General features: G+C 48.6%; 1 protein-coding gene across 10 annotated transcripts in view; it reads right to left on the bottom strand.

Annotated features, from left to right (window-relative positions):
* SFMBT2 (Scm like with four mbt domains 2) overlaps window positions 1-13,266 on the bottom strand; it is a 233,291-nt gene that overhangs the window by 87,946 nt on the left and 132,079 nt on the right. The gene's annotated exons all lie outside the window — the stretch shown is intronic.

The following is a 13,266-nucleotide window of genomic DNA, read 5'->3' as shown; positions in this document are numbered from 1 at the left end:
CATTGCGGAACTCACAGCCTGGATAAATGCTAGTGGATAAAATCAACGTACTTGCAGCCGGTCCCTGAGGGCGTTAACAGCCGTGAATAAATCCTGCTGTTTCTAAGCCCTTCCATTGACTGGGAAGTATGGAAGGACAGAGGGATCTTCTACTTTCTTTCATCTGCAAATCTAAAGTGGGTTTTTAAATAATTCAATGATGTCATTCCGCACCCCCAACTCTGAGGATCTTCACACGGAGTCCCGTGGGGCTGGGACGGCTCCCCTAGCCAGAGCTGGTCAGGTTGCTTATGAAACTCCCCATCCCTCCACTGTGTCACTGGCTTCAGACACCCACAGAACCACAAGGACCCTGTCTTATGTCGCCGCAGCCGTCCACAAAGGGATCAGCAACCCAGTGGGTGCGCAATAAATCCTGGGTCTGACTGAAGCGAAGGGTGCCGCCACGTGCAGGGGCAGAGGGAGGGAGGTGACAGCCAAGAAGGGATGTGTTCGGTGTGCAACGACGTATGACAAAAAACTCACGGAGAGAGCTAGCCCGTTCTCAACCTTTACGGATTCCTTAAGAACTTAACAGCTAACACTTGACAAAAATCATAAGCATAGGAGGCAAAGCACAAGGAAATACTCTTAAGGGCAAGAAATGATTTTATTGTCTTACACTTAATACAACGGGTTTTTAAAAATTTTATTTATTTGAGAAAGAGCCAGCTAGCACAAGCAGGATGGGGGGGTGGGCAGGCAGGGGCAGAGGGAGAAGCAGCTCCCCACTGAGCAAGGAGCCCGATACCAGGCTCGATCCCAGGACCCCAAGACCATGTCCTGAACCAAAGGCAGATGCTTCACTGACCGAGTCACCCAGGTGCCGCTACAGCGTTGATTTTTACTGGTGACTGGGAAGCTGGCTCAGGAACAAAAAAAAGTCAAAGAAACAGTACAGAGAATTAATGCATATTAACACACATCAAGCACACTGCCAGGGCAGGGCCAGAAACCACAGGGGATGAGACGAACGTGGTAAACTTGAACCAGAAAGCACGAGCTGACACCTCAATGAAAAGATGGAACGTTACAGCTCCTGTCAGACACCAGCGCCCCCAGCATCTCACCAGCAGCGGGAACTGAGGCATGTAAGTCGGTTATGCAGATAAATATTTTTCCGTTTTTAATTCCCCTTAGGAAAGAAGCAGTTACTCCCAAACCATAATATAAACTTTGCCTGAATACAGCCAACAAGTTGAAGCAGTCATTGTTCTCCTGCCTGACACGACAGAAATGTCCTCAGGTACTAAGTACCCACGTGTAACTCCAGCCGAGCCCTGAGCGACGTGGCAGTTAGGGACGCCAACCTCCCACACAGTCGAGGATCTGCATGCAACTCTGAACTTCCCCCAAAAGTTACGAGCCTACCACTGACCAGAAAAGCCTTACGGATCCCATAAACAGTCGATTACCACATCTTTTATAAGTTGTCTGAATGATATACCATATTCTTAAAATAAAGTAGCCTAGAAACGATGTTAGTAAGAGATGCACGGCGAGAACGCATTTCCAGCACTCAACCGTATCGAGCGAAAACAATCTGCGTGTAAGTAGAGTTCACATCCATGCGGTTCCAGGGTCCGCTGTACAATGAACAGCCCGGACGAAGGCAAGGTTCTTACAGAAGTTCTGCTTCTCTGTGCGATCAGATGTCCCTCCTTGCCGCCATGCTCCCTCTCATGACTCACACCTGCAAGACTAAACACTTCTGAGACTCAGCTCGCCAATCCCAAGAAAGGTGTAGCTTCTGGCCGCCTCTGCCCACAGCGCTCTCCCTGCAACTGCGATCCATTACCCGGCTTTGCTTCTCCTTTCTGTTTCCACCGTCCGGGGTTCTTGCCACATTCCGGGCTTCTGGTCTACCCACTGTCTTCAGCCCCTCGTGATTTCAGCTCTGTGCCCGCTCTCTGCCCGAGATACTTCTGTACCTGCCTTTGCAATGAGCAGAGCCAGCCTTCTGAGCGGGGCTGACACAGGGCGGCCGGACCCTCTCCACAGCCCAGGATCACAGTTTGGCCTTGACTACTGACCTGAAGTCCTTGGCCATCTTCACACCCCTCCTGGATCAATGCTCCAAGCCCTCCCAGATCTCTCCATCACAGATCCCAGTGCTGTGTTGAAAACTCTGCAGCAACAGGAGCCTTCCGCTACTAGACATCCCATAACAGCTGCGTTATTTCATTCACAGTTGTCGGGTGGGACCAGGCACTGGCTGCTTCCCTTAGAAATAGAGCACCAAGGCTTGGGGCAACAATTTGCTCCTCAGATAACCTCCTTCCAGAGCTGCAGCTGACGTTACAAGTGTTTACCATTAAGGATTTCAGTGTACTCGGCATCAGACTCCATTTCTAGGTAAAGTGGGCGTCATTTCATGCAGAAATCACAGTTTCCTCCCTCCTTCCTGGAGTGGCCCATGTGCTTGTCTGTCGACCATCCAGTGTCTCTACCTCTGTGCTCATCCATTAAACATACCATTCACGTCAAAATCATACAAAGCCGTATGTGAGATGAAAATAAAGTATTAATGACATTAATATATTTAAAAAATGTAAATGGTGTTGACAGTATTTTATCTCAATGACCGTAAATGTTTTTAAGCAACTGAAGGTGGTGCCTGGATGGCTCAGTCGGTTCAGCATCTGCCTTCAGCTCAGATCACGATCCCAGGGTCCTGGGATCGAGTCCCGTGTCGGGCTCCCTGCTCAGTGGGAATCTGCTTCTTCCTCTCCCTCTGCCGCCCCCCCCACGTGGTCCTGCATGCTCTTTCTCTCTCTCTTAAACACATAAATAAAATATTTAAAAAAAAAAAGTATTTTTAAGCAATTTAAGACTAATGCTCAGTGAGCAAAGGTTCACAAAGGAGTCTTCTCGTTGTGAATCAAGGCTCAGATTTCCTACCTCTTAAATTATTTCTACCGGCTTTCTAGTACTTGCAAGCACACGGACCTCCACCTTGCGGGTTTATTCCAAACCACATGACAATTTTTCAACCCTATCGTTTAATATACTGAAAAAGGAAGCCAGACATAATGCGAGGTAGCTGCATCCAAACACAGGCGTTTCTATTCTGGTCTCGAATAACCCACATCCACGCAGAAGAGCCCCTTAAACACAAACTCTCCATTCCGGAGACCAGCCCAGCAACTGTGTGACACGGACCTGCACCCCCGTCCCCACCTTCCCCTTTCTTCAAGTCACTGTTTAATCAGTACATTAAAAAAAAAGAAAAAAGAAAAAAGAACAATCTTTCAATGACCACCCGTGTCAAAGGCAAGTCAACACAATGAAATTTTTTAAAATCCAGGAGCAAAGACACAAGATGATCGTGAGTTCAATTATGACGGTCCATCTACTGCTCCAATGTTTCTGTCCAGAAGGGTATCCTCTCAGAGGGCTGCCCAGGGAAACTTCCAGCCGGCCCCTGGAGACCTCGAAACAAATAGGATAGACAGCCCACATGTCTGGGGCAATACTTCCCAGCCAGGGCTGAACTCTCTTGTTTGTGTTCCCCATTCAACCTATAAAGACCCCAACATGTATTTACTGGAGAAGCTAAAGAAACGTCCAAAATGAGATGACTTCTTGATATTCATTCCAATTCCATATTCTATGGTTCAGTCAATAGGCATGCATTAAACACCACCAACGTACCACACACACACAGTACGACATGATGCAGAGAAAACACACACACACACACACATTATCAGAGGGGGAAGGAGAAAAACAAAGAAGAGCTATCGAAGATCCAGCCTTAGAAGAAATTCCAGCAGCCTATAAAAATCACTACTGCCACGAGGACAGCGACCCAAGGATTTACAGGAGTGAATCTTGATTTGAAACAGGAAAGCACAAGACTTGGAAGGGTAAAGAAAAGATTAGTGGAAAGTGGCTTCGTAAATTTAGCTCTGGAGGCTGGGCCTTAAAATACCAGATTTAGGCATTTAAGTCTGATCAAAAAAGGCAAAGGGAGTCATTGACATTCTTAAAAAAGAGTTTTTTATGATAATTAAAGAATTCGATGCCAGTAAATTTCCAAATAAGACAACACATAGACCTTCTGAGCTCTCTCTGTGCATATAAGTACATTCATATTCATATATGAGGAAATGTATAGACGCTCTCATTGAAAAACAAATTTAATCACCCCCTCCAAGACCATTTACTTTGGGCTGCTAATGCAGTCAGAGTACACGCATTCATTTACGCAAACACAGCTAATCATTCTCGATGTTAAAAAACAGAGTTCCTGGCCCTTAAAGATGATTCACAAAACTGATTATCTACTGAGAGATAATAGAAAATTCACTCTGGTTTGAACGATGCATTCCTGCCTTTGCAAAGCTCTAGGGCATCATTCACACCTCGCAATTATTGGATCAAGAATGATGTTATTCCTGAAATCAGGAGGGATTACTAAATCCTCAGTGCATTCACAAACACAAGAAATACTGTTTATTTAAATGTCCGGAGTCCAGTTAAATCGCTTACAGAAAAACTTTCGGTTAACAAAGATGGGCAATGTCCTTCCCATCTACACCCGTCGCTACACATTTTATTTTTGCCCTGAAGTGGTTTTATATTGATCAGAAGTAAAACGCCATTCATTTTATTGGAGGACTGTCTTACCAGCCTACCTTAATAATCACTCTTCAGGGAACCTTATTTTCGGTGGAATGACAATGTAAAAAAGATTATGTGTACATCAACTTCTGTTTTCCATAAGCTTTGCTCTCTCCAGAACCCAGGAGCTCCTGCCCTCGCCCGTGACCACTCAGGCACTCTGCACTGAGAATAACTTGGTTTGGCGTGCGATGTTGAGCATAGATACAGTAACAACAGAGCAAACTGCATATACCTGTGAGCACTTTCTTGTATTACCATCTTCCCCTTACAGCAGACTCTGGGGGAGTGTCCATCCTACAGCAAGGAAACTAAGACACAGAGAGGTTAAGTTATCCAAGCAAGGACACAGAGCTCACCAGAGAAGCCAGACTCAAACCCAAGTGGTCTGACCACATCCATGCTTAGCTTCGGCTTACAGACCAGACTGGGAAGCAAAGGCAATAAAGGGTCTTTAATTTATCATCATTAATCAGTAAACAAACAAATAAAACGTTCATAGCTTATGGGCTCCTAAAATTTTATTTCAGAGACAGATATTGCCAGGTGAAAAAATAACAGCTATTAATACTGATCATTTACTTAACCTCCAATTTTTGCTGTTAATTCATAATACTTTTCCAATGGTGTGTTAAATAAAAAAGTGTCAGAGAATTGCGACACTAAAAATTACCCCCAGCATGTCCACATACGGTCTTCATCAAAAATCAACAAGTGATTGTTACTGACTACTTTTGCGTATTCTTGAAGCCAACGAAGACTGAAGAACTGTGTGCAGCAAAACGACCACGGTGCCTTGTAAGCAAGCTATCCTTCATCGATACCCATCTTCTCAAATTATCAACGTTAACCCAGACAGGTTAATCTGATAAACGTGGTTCATCCAGTCCATGTTCCCGGCTGCAAAGGGCACACGCATCTCAAACCATCAGGAGTATTTTAAATACCACGGGTCACGCACTAATGTACACGGAACAAGGAGCAAGCGGGGGATGTAGTCCTGATGCGGAGAAGCTTGAAATTTACTTGGAAAACGAGCAAGAAGAGATAAGTACAAAGTGTCAGGCTGGAAAAGGAAGTGTGGACGAACCATGGGGTCTCTGGCTGTTCGGCTTCCCAGCCCCCGCTGATGTCTCATTCTATTTCACCAGAGAGGCAGAGGTCAAGGAGATCAGATGACCTCGGGGCATCCCCCCCCTCCCCCGCCCAGTGCAGGGGTCCACGCCAGTCACCCACCACTGCCAACATCAGCCCCTGCTGCGGTCTCTGCCCTGGAAGGGAGTGCCGTGCCTGGACAAGGTTCCAGCTGCTTCTGGAAGAATCAAACCCAGCTACTGAAGAAACACCGGTGCACAGAGCGGTCTCCCTGCCACTCATCCGGGAGGAGGAAAGCACACCAAACGTCCCTGGCAGAGTGGGAAAGCTTCAGGGTGAGCAGCGGAGCCCTTTATAAAACAGACAAGCGGCCTGAGTATTTACTACAGGAGGGGATGAAACACAGACCCAGCAGGACACAGGAGAAAGAGGAGACGGGAAAGATGGAACGCTCCACCGTTTTCGGTGGCCCTCGTGGGCCACATTCCTCCTTGAGCCTGACTCATCTCTCCGCATTTACTTTAGGGGCTGGAGGAGCGACAGGTTATGCTCCTAAAATGCGCTCTGTGGCCATCACCAACTCCTCAAACAGCTGATGTTCCTTCCCACCTGGCTGACTGGAGAAAACACCTCGCATGATAGACGGTATGAAGAATGGGGCCCCGGGGAGAATGGGTTCAAGCTAATTAACACAATACAGTCAAAATGCACTTGGTGGGGATTTCAGTGTGAGAAAAGCAATGTCTCCCTCCCCCGCCCCGTGCAGAAACCAGGCTCCTAACCCAAGCTCCACCATCAAATGCTACAGAACATTTCCCAGCGGTGGCCATAGGAGCCTCGGCCTTTAATTCTCTGCCTTCTCCTTTTTGCTTACGTTGATCTGAAATAAAATGGGCAAAAAACCAGATAGGCAATTTGCCAATTTGCCCACCCCCCTGCATTTTTTTTAGCACCAAAACCTCTTTCTTTTTTTTTTTTTTTAAGTATGCTCCATGCTCAGCTTGGAGCCCAATGGAGGCTCGCGCTCACCACCCCGAGATGGAGGCCTGAGCTGAGATCAAGAGTCGGAGGCTCCCCTGAGCCCCCCAGACGCCCCAAGCACCCCCATCTCTTACTGTCTCATCAGAGAGACTGCACGATATACTTTTACTCAGTTCCAAGAAGGCACTTTTTTGGTCCACAGGGTACTCAAACGTAACATGCGTCTTTTCAAAGGCCTCAATTAATTTACATAATTTCTAAGAATAGGCTTCAGAGAAGTCAAAGGAAGGTTTTAATTAGTATTACATTCAAATTGATATATAATGAACTATATGCTTTAACGCCTTTACTCCTATCAGCATGAGATGTGCTAAAAAAAAAAAATCTGGTGTAATTTATCATATTGTTCCTCTTTTTGTTCTACCCGAGATCTAGTGCTCCTACGTTCACTAGAAAATTACTCTCATTATCTTAGTTTCATCTAAAAATGGACATGAGGATACCAGCATTTATTAAATCAATAACATTATTACATTTTAATTCCACTCCCCTGAATTAAATTTAGCCAATGAAATATTTATAACGAAAATGTAATAAAAATCTGTACGCTGAACACTAATCAGCATTTCCATTCTTTACTTACAGCTGTAAACAGTGGTTTTATCTACGAGTCACGCAGTAAATCAAGTTAAAAAATCGTAATGAGAAAATGTAGTACCATATATACTTCAACCTGAACCACAAGATTTATAACAGGTAACAAGAGGAAGACTTATTTCACAGTAAGTCCAAAAACTGGTACACCAGTTTTAAAAAAATAAAAATAAAAATCAAGCAGAGCACAGAGAATGCCTTTCAGTGATTACCATTGAGCACATAAAAGCATTTGTAAGTGGCAAGAAATTCAGGTTTACTCACAGCAGCACTATGGGAAAAACCACGGCTGATTTCGTGTGTGTGGGTAAACGGTGATTACATTCCCCCACTTAGTTCATCCTCTCCCTGATAAAGCCCTCCATCTCCTCCCGTTTCTATGACAACGCTCGGGGGAGGGGCTGGGTCGGGGCAGTCCCAGCGCCCTGGGCCTAGGAAGAGCGTGCTGGCCGCTCTGGGGGGGCGTCCAAGCTTCACACCCCAGGGAGGAATGCGGCTGACATTGCGGGGTGCCCCTTCTGCCGCCAACCCCGATGCACCCAAAGCTCGTCCTGCACAGTAGGACCATGGCCCCAATCAGTCCCACTCGGGAGGACACCGCCCTTTGGAGACAGAAAGAAAAGCGGGTAATGAGCACAACTCTTTCTTTACAAAGCAGGCTAATTTTGTGCTCCAAGCCTTCTAGACACGGACGAGCGACTGCTCCTCTGAACGGTGTTCTGACGCAGGTGGGGATGATCCCGCCACTGGACCGCCAACGGCCATGCCGCGTGGCACGGACCTAGTAATGGCTCAGTCTCCAGCACCTTCCTCACATCCTGGCTGTCCTGACTGCTACCGCCACCTGTCTCCGGGGGAGGAAAGTGTTCATTCTCTGCGCTAAGGCTTCTCCACCTGGCACTGTTGGCCTTTGGGGGCCAGTCCTTCTTTGCTGGGGGCACTGTCCTCAGCACTGCGGGACAGTCCTCCGCCTCTCTGGCCTCCAGCCACGGAGGCACCCGCACCCGCCGCAGGCTCCCAGGTGTGGCCACCGAACCGCCTCCAGACGCTCCACATGCCCCTGACGGGCAAATCCTCCCCTCCGGAGAGGACCCCTGCATGTGTGGGCTCCTCCCTCTTCACTGTCCACGAGCCCCCTTGGTCCCCTGTGCTTCTGTCTCCAACACTTAGCCAACCCGGCAGCTCTCCGCATCTCTTGGGTTTGCGGAGCCCTGCAGACCATCTCTGGAAATCCGGAGAAGGCATCTGGGCCAGTCTACACCGCAGACCCTGTGTCGCTACTTACCCTAGCCAGGCCACCACGCTGAACATCTAGTGTAAGACATGAGAAGACGCCGCGATGGAAGAGAAAACAGACCCCACACCCGCACAGATACTCTGTGTATAACACAGTGATGACTGCCCTCCCCCTCCACGGCAGCAAGGGGTCTGTTATTTTTGAGGAGTAAACTCTCACTTCAAACCCACCAACAGACCAGTCACCCAGCGGGTACTGATCCCTGAGGCCACCTTAACATGGCCAGGCCAGAAAACCCTACACGAACTGGCATATGCCATAAGGAAATCTGTTATGTCCCACAACACATTGTTCCACTTGAGGCTGCTGGTCAAGGGGACAAGCATCCCTGCCATACACGGCCCGGATTCATTCCGTCCTTCTCCACGCTCTGGGGACCTCCTCCCTCAGTCAGCTCTCCTCGGGGCCTAAAGACGGCTGCGGGGTCCCAGGGTCCTCAGCCAGGTGGGATAATGTGCAGAGGAAGAAAAGCCAGGTCACCTATGCTAGAAACCATGCAGCTGGCTGCCTCAAATACTGCTGACCCAGACTGGTCACAGGCTTCTTCCCGAGCCAATTGCACTCAAGGGAAACGGGGACCCTCCTATGGGCCCACATCAGGTACGGAGTACGGGCGTTTGAAAGAAATGGGGGCACTTGTTAACTACGACAATAAATGATCATCCTGCCCTAAAAGCCAACACAGGGGCGCCTGGCAGGCTCAGTCAGTTAAGCATCTGCCTTCAGCTCAGGTCAAGATCTCGTGGTCCTGGGATCGAGACCCCAGGTTAGGTTCCCTGCTCAGCGGGGAGCCTGCTGCTCCCTCTCTCTCTTCCCCTCCACCTGTTTGTGCTCTCTCCCTCTCTCTCTCACTTTCTCACTCTCTCAAATAAATAGAATCTTTTAAAAATAAAAAAAAAATAAAATAAAAGCCAGCCGAGCCTGTCAGAGGTGACTTAACAAGGAGGGTCACTCGGCAGACCCCAGCTGACCTGATCCTTCGATAGGCAAATCCTGCACACTCTTGGGGTTTATTTTCTCATCCTTCATTGCAATAATACTCACTGGGCTCAGCCTCTAAACACCCGTGTTCACTTCTAACGAGAAAGAGCTCAGCCCTGGGATGCCGACAGGTCTCTGTGTGCATGCTGGGTCCACCACAGGCTCCTGGCAGAGGGCAGGACAGAGGCCAACAACTCTCGAGCATGAAGACTCCCCAAGGGTCCCGGAAGCCCAAGGACGCCCACCGCGTCACACTGCTGTGCAAATAATATCCCAGCACGTGGAGAGGGCCCGGGGCCATTTCTCCCACCCTGTGGGGCTCAGTAATCAGAACTCTCATTGGGAACGAGTGCCCACGGGAGCACAAGGCCCTCATTCGTGCGAAGTCTCCCCGGCTTTACCAGCGCTTTTCATCTTGTGCCTCTGTACCGCACCCTGATGGGTCTGAAAGGGTGTCTATATATTCCAGAGACATTCCAAAGCGGTGCGACTCACCACACAAGAACAAGGGTTTGTAACACTTCCTGGCCTGGCTGGCTCCCCTCCTGGGCCCCCACGGGCGCACCTGCAGCCTCTCAGAATCATCGGCAGCTCAGGAACAACTGAGGTCCAGTGAACGGACCCGTGTGCACAAATCACAACCGAGAGGATGAAGGTTTTAGAACTCCTTTGCAGACTGGAGTTAAGTAGGCAGGCACGTGTGGACCTATAGGAAAATCAAGATGCCAGGGGCAAGAATCAGTCCCGCTGGGACCTAGGAATCTCACCGGCAACCCCACACGGGGCATCTTGGTAGATATGAACAAGCTTTAAGCCGAGTCTCTACTATTCTAAACTTATCCTTTCCTCTTCTTTTTTTTAAGATTTTTTTTAATTTGACAGAGCCCGTTCCTCTTCCTAAATGTTAAATTCAGCATTCCATATTCATGTAAAAGTTTATCTGATTTGTTTATCCCGTTCCACGTGGGGCTGGAGACAACATTGGCGGCGGATGTTCATCTCGTCCTTGATTTCATGCCATCAAGAGAGGGTGACTCAGCATGAAAAAATGAGCACCATCACTGGCCATCAGGGAGAGTCAAATGAAAACCACATTGAGATACCACCTGACACCAGTTAGAATGGCCAAAATTAGCAAGACAGGAAACAACGTGTGTTGGAGAGGATGTGGAGAAAGGGGAACCCTCTTACACTGTTGGTGGGAATGCAAGTTAGTGCAGCCACTTTGGAGAACAGTGTGGAGACTCCTGAAGAAATTAAAAATAGAGCTTCCCTGTGACCCTGCAATTGCACTGCTGGGTATTTACTCCAAAAATACAGATGGAGTGAAAAGAAGAGCCATCTGTACCCTAATGTTTATAGCAGCAATGGCCACGGTCGCCAAACTGTGGAAAGAACCAAGATGCCCTTCAACGGATGAATGGATAAGGAAGATGTGGTCCATATACACGATGGAGTATTATGCCTCCATCAGAAAGGATAAATACCCAACTTTTGTAGCAACGTGGACGGGACTGGAAGTGATTATGCTGAGCGAAATAAGTCAAGCAGAGAGAGTCAAGTGTCATATGGTTTCACTTATTTGTGGAGCATAACAAAGAACATGGAGGACATGGGGAGATGGAGAGGAGAAGGGAGTTGAGGGAAATTGGAAGGGGAGATGAACCACGAGAGACTATGGACTCTGAAAAACAACCTGAGGGTTTTGAAGGGGCGGGGGGTAGGAGGTTGGGGAACCAGGTGGTGGGTAATAGGGAGGGCCCGTACTGCATGGAGCACTGGGTGTGATGCCAAAACAATGAGTACTGTTACGCTGAAAATAAATAAATAAATTTAAAAAAAAAAAAAAACAGAGAGGGTGACTCAGGATGGATGGCCGTCCAAGCACGTGTCATCCCACCCATGATGCACACAACCCCCTCCGACCGCCTTTCTCAAGGCAGGACGGAGCTCAGGGACAGCTGGGGGTTCCCGGCACTGAACCAGAAGTGTGCTGGGTGCTCCTTTTCCATCAGATCATAAATCCCCGAAGGAAAGCACTTAGCCACCTCCTTACACTGGTCTCCCTTTTGGAGATACAGCAATTTGAAGGTGCTTGTTTACGAAAGGCAGATGGAGATGAAACTCCAATCTAATGGGGACCCCTGGGGGAGACTCATTTGGTGGAGCGTCCGACTCTTGATTGTGGTTCAGATCATGATCTCAGGGTCATGAGATCGAGCCCTGTGTCGGGTTCTGCCCTCAGCATGGAGCCTGCTGGAGATTCTCTCGTTCTGCCCCTCCCTGAACTTGCAGGCTCCCTTTCTCTCTCAGTAAACAAATTCAAAATATTAAAAAAAAAAAGGTCCAATCTAACCTACAAAGGATCTCTGTGTGTTTTTAGTGGAAAAAAAAAAAAAACAGCCTCTATACAATTTTATTGTGCCCCATTACCAAGTCCCCTGTAGAAGAGACAGTAGAATCGCTTCTTCATTGTTCTGATTAATGGAGAGGGGCACGGAAAATCTGAACAAAATAAAAATACGATGTGACAATCACCTTGAAATGTTTCTGTCTCAGAGAGCTCCGCTGGGCCCCTGCCCCACACCCCAGCCCCAATCATGCCGAGTCCACGCTCGTGTCATCCTGCGTTCCCTGAAACCGCAGTGACTGGTGGGAGCGAGACTAATCAGCAGCCAACAGAAGCCATTTGGGAATGAGAACTCAGGCAGCAGATAAGGGAAAGCTGACTCTGTTCTTAAATTCTTGTTGTGCAGAACTAACAGCAAGCACTACCAGGCCGACCGCAGGCGGCAGTGTCTGGGCCCACGAGAGTGCACCGTGGTTAGACCCAACTCGGAAGACGCAGGCTCTGTGATGTTTGTAGTTACCTTCATCATCTGACCAAAGCTGCTCTCTTCAGTGTGTCTCTCACAAGACTGTCTCCAAAGGTCATAATGAACAAGATGGCCCCCATCGTCCTCTCGCCGTTACACAATTCATCTACCACGGGTCACGACGGCAGAGCACATGAGGAACCGCCACCAATGGACCCTCCCTCACGTCTCTACACATCAGGAAGGACTGACCTTCCCCGCCGTCCAGCACCCCGCAGAGGCTCGTCTTCAAACAACTCTCCAGAATCTTGAACGCCACAGGAACGGCTACGGAGGGGCGCCGCACGTGCCAGGCAGAGCCTTCCCACCAGGGTGTGTGGTGAGCCCAGGGACGGGTAGGATCCCAGGGGGTGAACCGTCCCTCTGACGCCAAAATGACCCCCCCACCTCATCAAAGACAGCCCTTCTTGAAAAAGAACATTTGAGTTTAACTTGATGAGACCATTCAGTTGCTCAAGTGTCTGGTATCAGACACCATGCCACGTGGGCCAGGGAATGTCGTGCCAAAGAAATGAAGGGTTGGCCCCACAAATGGGGCCCGCAGCAGACTTCTGTGAGAATCTAAGTGTCCCCCCGAAGGCCAAACTTAGCTGTGAGGGGTTTTTGTTGTTGTTGCTGGATTTAGCCGCGGAACGAGAGGAAAAGAAATCAGTCACCATAGAAACCACATCACCGTCCACCGTCAGGCAACAGTTCCCACCCTTTGGGCGGCAGCAG

Source organism: Meles meles, chromosome 7 (assembly GCF_922984935.1).
Source record: "Meles meles chromosome 7, mMelMel3.1 paternal haplotype, whole genome shotgun sequence".
Classification (NCBI taxonomy): domain Eukaryota; kingdom Metazoa; phylum Chordata; class Mammalia; order Carnivora; family Mustelidae; genus Meles; species Meles meles.
The sequence above is the reverse complement of the archived record's forward strand: the minus strand, read 5'-3'. Positions and strand labels throughout refer to the sequence as shown.